The sequence below is a fragment of the Fringilla coelebs genome, assembly GCF_963513975.1.
Source record: "Fringilla coelebs genome assembly, chromosome: 3".
NCBI classification, from domain to species: Eukaryota; Metazoa; Chordata; class Aves; order Passeriformes; family Fringillidae; genus Fringilla; species Fringilla coelebs.
In genome coordinates, this window is record NC_140030.1 from 19133218 (window position 1) to 19146573 (window position 13356).

Sequence of the window (13356 nt, forward strand, 5' to 3'; positions counted from 1 at the left end):
CATGGTTTCTTCTAGAGTGATGAATGAGGATTAATGGTTTGTTGGTTCTTAGCAATCATATGTACCACTTCAGGAGAAGGGGACAGCAAACTGTCATTTCAGACAAGAGGATATGTCATACATCATGACATATGTGATTGATTTTCTCTGACACAAGTCTTCTAGAAGTTTGCATGACAGTAGCTGCCACACAAAACCCCCTGGTTCTGAAATTTATTTCTCATAAAATCTCCTGTATATCCCATACTTTGCGAAAGAAAGTAGAAGGTACAAAGCTGCAGTGGGATGGGTGGCTAAGTGCAGCCAGTGTACCAGGGTAACTGTATTTTATTCTTGTAAACCTTTTTCAACAGTTAATTTTAAAACATTTCACAAATGTAGCTCAATAGGCTAAGACAGTTTTGCACTGTTAAGTACTTGATTTCAAATGACACGAGAGGTCATATCGCTTATAATATTGCAATATGTTCATAACACCACATTGACTCACAAGACTGGTTGTAGCAACTTTCTACCAGCACACATTTATCGGGCACAGGGCTTGGGATAGAAAGAAAAATAAATAGTTTGTTCTTCTGTCTGAAAATGTAGGAATGATTGGGACAGAATGTAATTGCATGACTTTTTTTTGATTGGGGATTTGGAATTAATATTTCTAGTTCTTAAAGACACTTAGCTCCTCTTTTTAATTCCGTGTGACATAAGGAATTACCAGCTTTTCAGTTCTTCTGTCCCTTCCACAATGGTGAATTTGTTTCAGTGCTTCTGACAAGGCAAGTGTACTACTTTCTGAGTTGCAGTACTGTTTCTGCAGCATCTAGGTGTAGCTTGGAAATACTGACATTCTCAGAACTGACATGGCCTAGCTTTGCTCAGCTTGGAGACCTAAAGAGATCACAGAAAAGGACAGACTGAGAAACTGAGTCAGAGTTATAAAACAAATACTATTTTAGAAAGAATGCAAATAAATTCTGACTGCTGTGTTAACTTCAAACCTTGGGAATCAAGATTGCAGCTTCCAGTTATGTTATTAAAAGGATGTAGGAGGAAAGACTGAAGAGTTAAAATGGCATTGACTAAAAGTGGAACAACTTATTTAAAATATCAGCATTTAATCAAAACTATAAAAAAGAGAAAACACTTAGCTTTTTCTGTCTACTGTAAATTAAAGCAGTCCATCAGATTTAGAAATCGGTCTAGTGGAGAAGTTGGTAGAACAGCAACAGAACTGTCATGGTTAGTTTAGATTTGTTAGAAGCAATTTTTTTTTTTTTTTTTTTTTTTTTTTTTTTTAGGTATATTACGGGTTAAACTGATCTCTTTTGTAAGCAGGAATTTCATTCTTCTTACACCAGGGGACTTCGTAATGATGTTGCTCTAGAACTCTATAAAAAAACCACAAACTCAGAAATACAAAAGTTTATTGGCTGGTATGAGAAATAGAGATAATGAGATTATACTAACTTTTTATAAACAAAATAAGGAAATTTAGAATCACATGGTGAATAGTCAGGAACAATTTACCTACTGACTACATTGCAATATAAATTTGCATGATATCAGATAATTTGAAGTGACATCATACCTATGGTGCTTTTCATCCCTACCTTCAAAACCTTCCAGATATTTTTAACACAAAGTGTCATCTTGCACCTGGCCCACCTTCTGTTTAGTACATTTACCAGTCAATTAGAGATGAGACAACAGTTTTCCCCCATTAAATTTCTACATCTGGGATTTTCACGAGAAGCATTCCACAACATATAAATCAGAAAATAAGCACAACATTTTAGAACACAACTATAAGTAGACCTTTGGTACTGAAATTGAAGACAAGGATTCACAAAATTACCAAGTCTGTAGTTGACCAAACTTGTAATAGAAAACCATACAGTGCTGCCAGTTTAGCTAAGCTGTGGTGCTCAGCACTTTCTACCTGCCAGAATGTTTGAGATTTGCAGGCTGCAGGTTCCATCATCCTCTGATCCAGAAGACCCAGCGGGTATTCTCTCCTCACACTAACATGCAGGCACCTCATTTCTATAGACAGCATAGCAGTCACACCCCTTTCACTGAATAAGTTCATGGCAGTTACGCATCCTGGACCAGCAATGTTACTTAGGAAGCAACATACTGCTTTGTTTTTTCCACTAGCTTGAATGGGTGCAAGCATCATGTTAATTCTCAAGCCAGAGCCATACCAAAATGATGAAGGTGAAAACTAGCAGGGATCCTTCTGTCCTGGATTGAAGTCAGGTCTTTGAGCAGAAGGAAGTGTGAGCTTTTTACAGAGAACAAAGAGAAGTTAGTTAGTCTGATGGTTAAAGGACTGCTCTAGAGGAACCAGATTTGGAGCCATAAGAGGTTGTTTGGGTAAAAACCAACCAACCAATCAAAAAAAACCAAACCAAAACAAAACAAAAAAACAACAACAGCAACAACAACAACAACAAAAACCCAAAAACAAAACCCCAAAAAACCAAAAAAAAACCCAAATCAACCAAAAACCCAAAGAAAGAAAAACTCACCCACCTCAAAAAAGAAACAAACAACAAAGAAAAAAGATAGGGTGTTTGATTTGCTTGGCAAATTTTTCAACCTTGGTAAAATTGCTGCATTGTTGTTAAAAAGAAAAAAGATAACAGTAGCACACCACCTGTACACCTGTATCAAAACAGAAAGCAATAAAGTAGCCATAGATGCTACAGGCATGACTCTTCTACCTGAATCAGGAAGTGTCTTTTTTGTTTTATGAGTCATGTTTTCAAGAGTATGCCTAAGTCAGAGTTGCAAGTACATGCAGACATCAAGAACAGAAAATTATTTTAGAATAATACTTTCATTCTTTTCATAATACTTCATATTTCTTAGTGTGAATATAGCACATGATTGCTCTAGTGATTCCCAGGCTTGTATACCTACATGTTATCAGGGGGAATTTATTATTTAAGGAGCTGATGACCTGTGATGTTGCCACAACTATTACCATGATAGATTTCCGTATATAAAGAGAACACTTTTAACAGTAACTAACTCATTGCTAACCAAATTTCAGTGATGTGCTAAGGATTGAATAACTCAGACTGTTAAAAAAAATTTAAGTAACTTTTGAAGTGGATCACACTTTCTAAAAAGTTGGCTTTTATCTTTTAGAACTAAAGAATTTTTTCCCTCTCTTACCATCTTCCCGTTACACATTCCTACTTTCAGTCATTTCTCAATTTTACTCTTTGGTCCTTGGACAAGAACGTAATTCTGGACCTTTTGCTATTCAGTCTTGCTACCTTTCCTGCCTATGCATCCTTAAAACTGAGCAGCTGAAATTCAGAGAGGGACAACTGCCACATTTCTCTCAAAAATCTAGCCATAGGAGGTATATTGGCAGCAGATTTTCAATGGAAAATGCCATTTCCTCCCACAGCCCAGATGCCACATTTAAACCATGCTGTGTGGGGCTTCCACTCTCCTGGGAGGCTATTTTCAATTGCCTTCAGAAATTCTTCTGCAGTCTAATGGAACTCACTGTCAGCTATAAAAAGCAACATTATATGCCATAGTATTTTTTTTAATTGTGATATGACTCAAGTTGAAGCCTTCCTATTCTGCACTAGAATGTGATGGAATTCAGTTTGACTTTTTTGTTTGGGTTTTTTTTTTCACCTGTACAGACATCCTTCCTTTCATCAGGTATATAAAAAAATGCCAGATTAGAGCAGAGCCATTTAGACATCTGTTTTTTAAAGTTGTGGGATTAACCTAGGAGGTAAGCTTTCATTTTTAGAGTATTTCTAATTCTCCTAATAATGAAAAATTAAAGCTGAAAAATTGAAGCTACATCAACTGAACATGAGATGTAGATTTGTCCTTTGAGTCTGCCAACAGCTTGAACCAATTTTTTTATGATAGGTAAGCTTATCACTTGGTGGAAATACTACCTAAAGACTAATACTACAGCAAAGCAACTCTGGTGTGCTGCAGAAGGATATAGTTCAGTAGATTATTATCACAAACAAATATATGCCTTTCGGGGTGTAAGTCATGGCAGGGGGGAAGAGGTTCTCAATTCTTTAACAAGCAGAATTTATAATGTTTCACACTTGAATGACTCCTAACCAACCATGCAAGACACAGAGCAGTATCATGTGGCTTAAGCTGGAGGTGAGACTGGTACATAAGCACTGAAGTGTTTGCAGCTTGTATCACTTTGCTTTTGTCATTTTTTTTCCTGTAATTTCAGATGTCTACTGATGACAGTCTTGTGTTAGAAGGCTGCTCCACACCATTATTCCTTTCCACTGGTTATATTCTGTAGCTGTTAGCTTTTTTTATCAAGTAAGATTCTTATTGCTATAGTTACAGGAAAATTCTTATATCCTATTTCTTAATTCTGAGCCATATGTCTTTCTTAGTTAAAATTAAGTTGGGAGTCAGTGCTATTGTGTGTCTATACAGAAATGATGAGAAGATTATTTATGATAGGAATCAGTAGCTGATAGTATCACTATAGTAGCCCTGTATTATAAATGTGATAAAACAACAGCATACTCTATTACTCAATACTTAAGTACATGCTAGAATGATATTTTGACCTATTGTGTTGTTAAATATGATCCATCAAGTCTGTGTCTACGGGTGTTGATTCTACTCATAGGTATCTAGCCATGTTTTAAATGATTGACAATATTGCTACCTGAACCATTTTTGATTTCCAGCAGTTTATTTTCCTTGGTTCTTGAATGCTTGATGTTTAAGGCTCAACATTGTGACTGTGCAAAAATATTTTGTAACTGATAGATGCACTCTTGTAGCATATTCTGAGCCTTTCAAATTGGTAATGATTGACTGGGAACTTTTTAATTTTACGATATTATAATGAAAAATAAATAAATTGGAATTTGCCCTTCCCTCTACCTGTAAACAAAGTTTTTATTATCACTGAGGCTGAAAACACAGGATACACATAAATCTGGACACCTTGACTGCTCTAGATGATGCTTTTATTCAACTCAATGTAGCCAACATAATTTTCATCTCTGTAGAAAAATAGAAGGTTTTTTTCCCGAAGTTTTTCTTCAAATTTATAGGGTTTTTTTGCATAAATGTGGACTTCAGGGTTTTGATTTAGTGCAGAAGTCAGTGTTCTTTGAGTTAGTGCAGAAATGGTCACTGACTCTGCACGTTCCCTTTTTATGTGTCTGGGTTGCATCTAAATCAACATCAAAGTGCCCAGAATCAATAACCACTTAGCAAAACTTGATTATATGCATTTCATCTAATGAATCGATGAGTCATTAAACCTGTGGTCTTTGCACTATCCTGCACTCGTTGATCAGCCCCAGTATTCAAGGATCTGGCAACAAGACATTATCAATTGTGTCTTCTTGCTCTTGAACACGCAGTTAAGTTGGGTATTTGCCATCCTAAGATTGGAGGGAAATCCAGATTTGTCTGACGTTGGAACATACAGGTAGTCTTGAAAAGACTGTGAAGCTGTAGGGGGGAGAATTATTCAAGTTAAGTGTTGCAGCAGCTGCAGAAAGGAAAGAAGCAGATTTTTGGGTTTCTCATGATGAAGGTATTATGGTATGTGGTTTTATTTGATTAGGTATTGTCTTATTGAATCTGGACAGACAATTATTAAGAAAAAGAAGAGAGAGAAAAAATTCTTGGACTTGTCTCACTTTTAACAGATTCCTAAGTGGTAGAAATACAATCACCACCTCCCTTTATTGTTACTACACGAAGTGTCTAAGAAAGATAAGATAAATAGCCTCCCAGGAGATTCCTGTTTCTCTGCCCTGAGTTATGAAGGTATCTTAGCATGACATGTATAGACTTGGGTTTTGGAAGCCATGAGGTGGGTGAGAGAGGAACCCCATCAATGACATCATAAGTCATGGGGCAATCAGATATTGTATCAATTTAGTTGTATAAATACTTCAATAACTTGAATAATCAACAACTGCAGGCCATGTACTTATGCTGCCACATAAGTTTTTAGCCTCATGATGTAGCCTACATGTATTTTTTGTGTCTTGCTTGAAATGTGCTCTCCATGGCTGAGAGTTTTCCTCTGTATTTGTACGACATGTAGAAATACATTGCTGTGCCTCACTTTCCTTCGCTGAACAGCTGTTGTGGTCAACCAATTAAATAAACTTGTTTGAATGGATTGGTTACTGCGAAACTTAAAGTTTCCTCTTAGTTGTCATGTCACAAGAGCAGAGGTTTTAGTGATGGGTGAAATGATCTCACCAACCAAAGGGCAGGTTAGTTAGTCAGTGGTCCTCCCAGGGTGCAGTAACACCAGTTTGGAGGCTTAGTGAGCTGTGGTGGGGAAACACTTCACATGGAGATGTCTATGGACCAATGAAATAAAAGATTCCTGCTTTGAGTTACTTTACTGTGACTGTATTAACTAGATCAAAGCTGTTCTACTTCATTTGTTTAAAAATACATATTTCAATATCTGAATTTCTAAAAGAAAAAATACTTGAGTCTTGAGCTCCATCATTTACCTCTGGCACATCATTCTACCTGATATTATTTTTACTTCTGACTCTTTAGGCAGTGATGGTTTGTAGGTACCAGTTCTTTAATGTTAATTTAGTTAAATATTTCTATACACAGGTGGATCTGTGGTATGTTCATGGTTATTCATATGTTTAAAAAGGCTCTGAGGTGCAAAAGGATAGACTTGGCTTTTAAAACTCTATGAAGAAAGTATCATGTCTTCCTCTGCCTTTTGAGATCCAGCATGCTTCTGGTCACTTCTGTAATTTTTCTTATTGTTCCATAATGTGGAAGAGTAAATATTTGCAAATCCAGAAGGAAAAGTTCTACATTTCACTCATTCCTGTTACTGTAGCTTTTGCCTATTAAGGTAAATTAATAGTTTTTGCTGAACTGAATTACTATTGTATACATACCTAAACTGAAAAGTCAGCAAAGTTCTGTTTGTTACAAATAAATGAAGTAAAGATGGTGGTTTTTGATACTGCACATATAAAACCACTTCCTGCTTATAAGTATCTGATTTATTTAATCAGAGGCAGAAACTCATGAGAAAGCCTGAAATACAGGAAAAATGTAGAGATGATTTTACTGTATTTTAAAATATGTTTGTTAATTTAAATTATAATTTAAATTCATAACTGGATATTAATTTGGTCACACTTAAAAAAAATATTTAAGCATGTGAAACCAGATTTTCCAAAGCACTGGCTCTGGATTAGAGCCCTAATTCCAACTAAGATGGAGGTTTGGGCAGTCATTCTTTAAGTGGCCTTAGATGCCACGGTGCTTGGCAGTGCAGTGGTTGCAAGAAGCATGCCTGATTCTGGAACAGTATTCAAGGCTCTGGCTCAGTTGCCAGCAGGCTCCTAGAAAGCAGATTTGAGTAAGCCTGTCTTCTAGATTGGGATTCATAGCACAGATGATGTCCCAATGTGTCCCAGCTCCATCTTCTAGGCTGCAATTAGCCATCTCTAGAGTAAAAGCCCCAAAACTCCATGTCTTGCTTGAACTTCGACTTGTTGCTTTTCCTATTTTCTCTTCTATTTTCTGTTCTCTTCTAAAGCTGTCACAGCCTGGGAAGGTTTGACTCAACACCTCCTATATTCAAAAAGAGTATGCAGGGATTATGTTGGGCTTTTGTGGGGTAAAAAGGATTCCTGACCAGTGTGGCTTAGAGAAGTAATTTGTAATTTCCCACATGAAATTTGACTTTACCACCCTGCAATTAGGACTGTCCACTGCTGCTCATTCCTGTAGCAAGTTGGTGTACTTTAAGCAGTATTCAAGTATGGATGGAAAATCATCTTCAGCTGAAGGAGTTTATTCTTGCAATTGAGTAGGCAAATAGCTAGGCTGGAATGAATCTCTTTTTCTGAATTTATTATCATTCTTTCATTCCTATCAATTCATTGATCCAACTTCACCAAGAGATCTACTAACTCTTCTTTTTGATAGCGCATAGTCTGCTGGGAAGGGCTTCCTACTGGAGTGCAGGGAATTTAAGCTGTAGGGTTTGCTGGAATTTTTAGGTCAACTTCCATCAATTGATGATTTTGGCCCTTTCAAGCTATTAGTCACTGCCTTGAGAGTGATTTAAAACATTGCAGTGTTATGCAAATTAATTAAATTTGCTCATCCTTAAAAGCCTGGATTTGTTAGAGGACTTACCTGATAAATGCCTGTTTTCTCAATACCCTAAAATTCTTCATCTGGAGGTTTGGACTTGGATGTTATCTAGCCCAAACCAAAAATAATACTTAACAATATCCAGTGGGACAAGTATAGAGGCCTTGGGAACCTTCTGCCTGAAGCCTTAAGTAGAAGTTTGCGTCCAAGCATATTCTTCCTAATTTGCTATCTTAAAAGCTGTACATGATAAAATTCCACCTCACAACCACTTCAGATACTGAAGTACCTAATTTAGTTTTTCTGATAACCTCATTAGGTGTTTGTATAGCAAATTTTTAGCTTCTGTTTCCTACCAAATGTTTTGGTTTCTGTTAAATGGAATTCTTGCATAAAAAAAAGAATGAGAACACTGTTTCTAGGGTTCTTCTTAGTTTGAAAAAAGGTTTAATGAGATTTTTCAAAGTACTACTAAGAAAGAAAATGATAACAATACTCCCAGAAAAAATATTATTCAGATTTAGAGCATAATATTGGCATTATCTTATTTTTCTTCACTTGGATCTTATAGCATGAATCATCTGAAATCATAGATTCAATAGAAAAGAGATGCAACTAAAAAAAGAATGCTGGTAAACATAGCACATAGGAATTGCTTTATCCAGACTGGGTATTTAAAGTTGACTGAACTCTTCATAGTCATATAACCTCCCTTTATCATTTTCCTCTAAGAGGAGAACCTCCTCCAGATAAAGGCATCGTGTTCAAACTTTGGTGTGCAAGTTGTCATATTGTGGAGGAAAAACTATTGGTCTCTAATCTGATTTATAAAACCTTGCATATTTATTTGGACTTATACTATGCATATCTAAGTATATATGTGTTAATTGTTATAGATTAGAAATGATAACCATAATAATCATACTGAAAATTGTATTAGTAATAAAATATGTTAAAAATCAATATATTCAAGTCTGGACAAGAAATACCTACAATTTCCTGAACTATACTCCTGCTGAATGTATCAGTGAGTATCCTCATAAAGTTTTTAATTGAGAAAAACGGCATGAAAGTTAAAAAAATACCATAAGTCATCTTCTAACTAAGGAGTTAGAATTGCATGAAAGTTAAAAAATACCATAAGTCATCTTCTAAATAAGGAGTATGAAGTTATATATTATTTCTTCCATTCCTTCAATTATTAATGTCTATATGTCCTCTTGGAGCTTATCACTATGAAATTCAACAACATTCTTTCCACAAGAATTATTCATGACAGATTCCAAAAACCAGAGATGACTGAGACACACAGCAAAGCAGTGCAGAATATTTGAAAGTGTGTCTCAGGAAGCCCAGATACATACCCTGCTGAAAGCCAAGAGAGCTGAAGCGTGAGGAGAAAATAAGACAGACGCAGCTGACCAGGGAAATACAGGGAGCAATGAAAGAATGGATAAAGGCAGACATGACACATAAATCAATGGGGTCAATGCTCTGAGCAGGGATAAACAAGACTAAAAATAACCAAATAAGGGGATGATCACAGAAGCCAAAATTGAAAATGCAGAGAAAATTGCAGAAGCTGTAAGGACAAACAATAACAGCTTTCACAAATATATGAGGAACAAGAGGTCATTGGGAGAGACTATCATCTCCATACGTGGGGAAGTCAGTGGCAGAGGCTGCTGGGAAGCCAGCTCAGCCTTCCCCTTGGTGTGCTCACTGGGAGACCACAGGGAACACACCAGAAACAAGAGAAGTGTCCTGGAGGCAGAATCTGAAAAATTAATGAAACAAAGGATGAGAGTGGAGCAGGTTAAGAAAGAAGACGAGGAAAATAGGGCAGCTATTAACAGCAGGCTTCAGGTCTGGTGGCCTGTTTCCCAGGTTTCTGAAACACATGGTGAGGGTTTTTAAACTCTTCCAGTCTATGAAGTCTGAAGCACAGGAGGTATATGTAAGCTGTGTGAGGTATACAGTTGAAAGGCAGAAGGAAGCCAGTCCACGCCAGAATTGCAAAGGTTTTGTATGAAAAATCATTGTAGCATTAGCTTTGTCAGGTATAAATCCAAGTACAGACAAAACCAGATTCCGGAATGTCTGGTAAAAATTAATTAGGAGTTTCAGAAGCTGAGTTGAAGTTAACTAGTGATAGGAAAAGGAGTAATGAATAGAAACTGGAAGAGAAGAAATTTAGGCTGGATAGGAGGAAGAAATTTTTTGCTGTGAGAAGTGAGGTTGTGGATCCCCCATCCCTGAAAATGTTCAAGGCTGGCTTGGACAAGGCCTTGAGCAATCTGGTCTAGTGGGAGATGTCCATGTCAGAGCGGTTTGAATAAATGATCTTTAAGGTCCCTTCCAACTTAAACCATTCTTTGATTCTTTGAACTAGCATAACCCATTTCCTTAGAAAAAACTACATATTTCCAAGCCTTAATGTTGGGTCCAGCCACTACAATATACAAATACTTGTTTCTTGTAGTTGCTGATGTATCCTCAGTTTTAATTCTATAAGCAAAGACACTGACCATAGATTCATAAAGATATAAACTAAGTAAAAGTTCACAACTTTACTTGAATAGCTGAGTTCCAAATAGTTATTTAATGAGATTTATAAAAGCATCAAAGTCATCACACAGCTAACTGGAATTGATTTCCATTGCCAGTTATGCACTTACCAGGGGGTCCTGAATCCCAAGTAATGCCATAGATTCTCACAGACTTTATAACATATTGTGTAGAAGACCATAAAGATGTGACAAAATCTTAAAGATGACAAAAAATGTCAGTGATGATTTCTTTCTACCTTTGACCAATAATTTGCATCTAAAAAGTCGTGCAGTTCTTCATAGTTGTCAAATACAAAAACTAAACAGCAGTTCCAACCAAAGTAGATGTATTTGTCATCCCCCTGTCATTTGCCTCACTTCTTACACTTCTGTGAATTCCAAAAGAGGTTGTTTTGGGGCATTAAAAATATTTGGTATTCTTAAATGAAAAAAGATTGGGTCAGGCTAAAATTAATGTTCTGGCTTTAATGTGGCAAAATGGCCATGGTTGGATGGGACTTTGAGCCACCTGATCTAGTGAAAGGTGTCCCTGCCCATGGCAGGGGAATTGGAAGTAGATGGTCTTTAAGGTCCCATCCAAACCAAGCCCTTCCATGATTCTATGAAAAATTATAGTTTGTATGAGTGCCAGTGAAGAAAAATGTTCACAGTTGCTCATCTGTGAGTGCTCTTTGAGTTCAGAGCTGCCCAAAGTGTCATCAGTGCAAAGTTCTAAGAAGGTTAGAGGAAGAAAGCAAATCCTGGAGATTTTTGGGGGTAAGCCTGCTCATATCTTTGGAAATAAAGACCAGGATTTTGAGAACATATAATTTAACAAATAATGGCATTGAAGAAGCTATAGTGAGAGTAACATGCATCCGAAAGAGAAGGAGCAGAAACCAAGAAAGCAAGATGCATCCATTCCGTAAATGTTAAGGTGTATGCTTAAATCATATTGAACTGCTGTGCAAATTTCTAAAACCTGCCTGAGCCCCAGGACATGATCAACTCTTGTTTTCCAGGATGCAGCCTCTGTTAGACACCTAAGTGAAACAGATTCCTCCCTAATTATCCAGCCATTTTCTTCAGCACAACACACACTCTGAAATTCTAGTTCTGAGGAAAAAATTATCTGCCTTCTCTGAGAGGTCCATGCAGAGAGTTTAAATAGGCAGCTGCTGAGACCCCATAGCACCAGAGAAAGCACCAAAATAAACCTAGAGTGGTCAGAACTACAAGAAGCAGTGCTTCCCTTTCACCCCAGGTGTTATGCAGTGTCCAGACTAATGGAGATTGAATTCCTGTTTGTGACTTGACTGTGATAATGTGGAATGTTTTCTATGGAAACATGTCCTGCATTTTCCCTTGTTTCTGGGCAGCTGACCAAGAGGCAGACTCGCAGAACAAGAGGCAGGACAGTCATTTGGCACTGAACTGTAGCGGTGATCTAGGACAAGGATTTCTTCTATATTTATAGGTTTGACTTTGAAGTGTTGTTAGATAGAAGCAAATATAGTCCAAAAAGAAAATACCAGAAGCTTAGGGCTCTCTATTTTTTTTTTTAAATTAGTGAAGATTTGGGATTTTGCTTGCCTTTTGCATCAGAGTTTCTTGCTTCCAGGTGCACTGGGGCTTATCTTCCATAAGAGGATGCTCTTCAACCAAATATTCCTTCTGGATGGAACATGGCTCTGGTATCTGGAGGTTGTGGATCTATTCCCCCTCTAGCCTGCACCACTAGGCATCAACTTTGATGCAGGTGTCTGGAATCCATATTCTGCTAGGATTACTACCCTAATCCTAAGTGAGGTGCATTGGAATCTGGCTAGATGGATGTACTTAAAATTTACACGGTATTTCTATATAGCGTTAATGAAGGCAGGTGTTTTTAGGCATGCTGGATTAGACTTCAAAGACATCTATTGTCCCCACAGAGAGAAAGGTGCCTGTGTTGCACAGAGATCTCCTGTAGCAGGTTTTTCATGAATACCATCTTTTGTGACTCTCTATGTTCCTTGGATATGTGTGTGCCAGGCAGACTGTGAACAAGTGATTTGAAATTTAGGTAAGACAATACCAAAGTTAGGCACTTAAATAAAGTGATTGAGTGCTTTCTTTCAGAATTGTTTTCACCTAAGTAGCAGTTTAAATAATTGGGATGCATAGCTGCTGGGATGCAATTAAATTAGACCAAGATCAAGACTAGGAGGACACCACATAGTGTAGTACTAAATGTGGTGAAGCACCTGGTTTTTCAGTGGTCTGTAAACAGAATATGAAGCATTATTAGAGTGGAAGAAAATAAGAGATCCTCAGAGTATTGGGATAAAGGGAGAAAGAATATAACCTAAAAGATTAAGTTATTAACAGATATGCAGAAAAGGTTATAAAGAACAGTTGAAATATTCCAAAACTAGTTAATCACAGGAAGATTAAAAACTGTTATAGTTTGATAATGTTATAATCACAATGAAAAAGTTCAAAGAGGAAGTTCTTTGAACAAAAAATAATGCATCTGTGTAGTGACTGAGCACAGAAGGTTTTAGAGATTACACAAGGGACATCAGGTTCAACAAACCCAGATTATGTGACCTTTGAGAAAACAGGTGGTTACTTTGGTAGAAAACTAGGACTCTGAAATACTGTTTCTGTTACAATGAATTAA

General features: G+C 36.9%; 1 protein-coding gene across 3 annotated transcripts in view; it reads left to right on the plus strand.

The window, feature by feature from the left end:
- The window catches only part of MYT1L (myelin transcription factor 1 like), a gene marked incomplete at both ends in the record, with an annotated part of 127477 nt that overhangs the window by 11399 nt on the left and 102722 nt on the right, over positions 1-13356 (plus strand). The window lies entirely within an intron of this gene.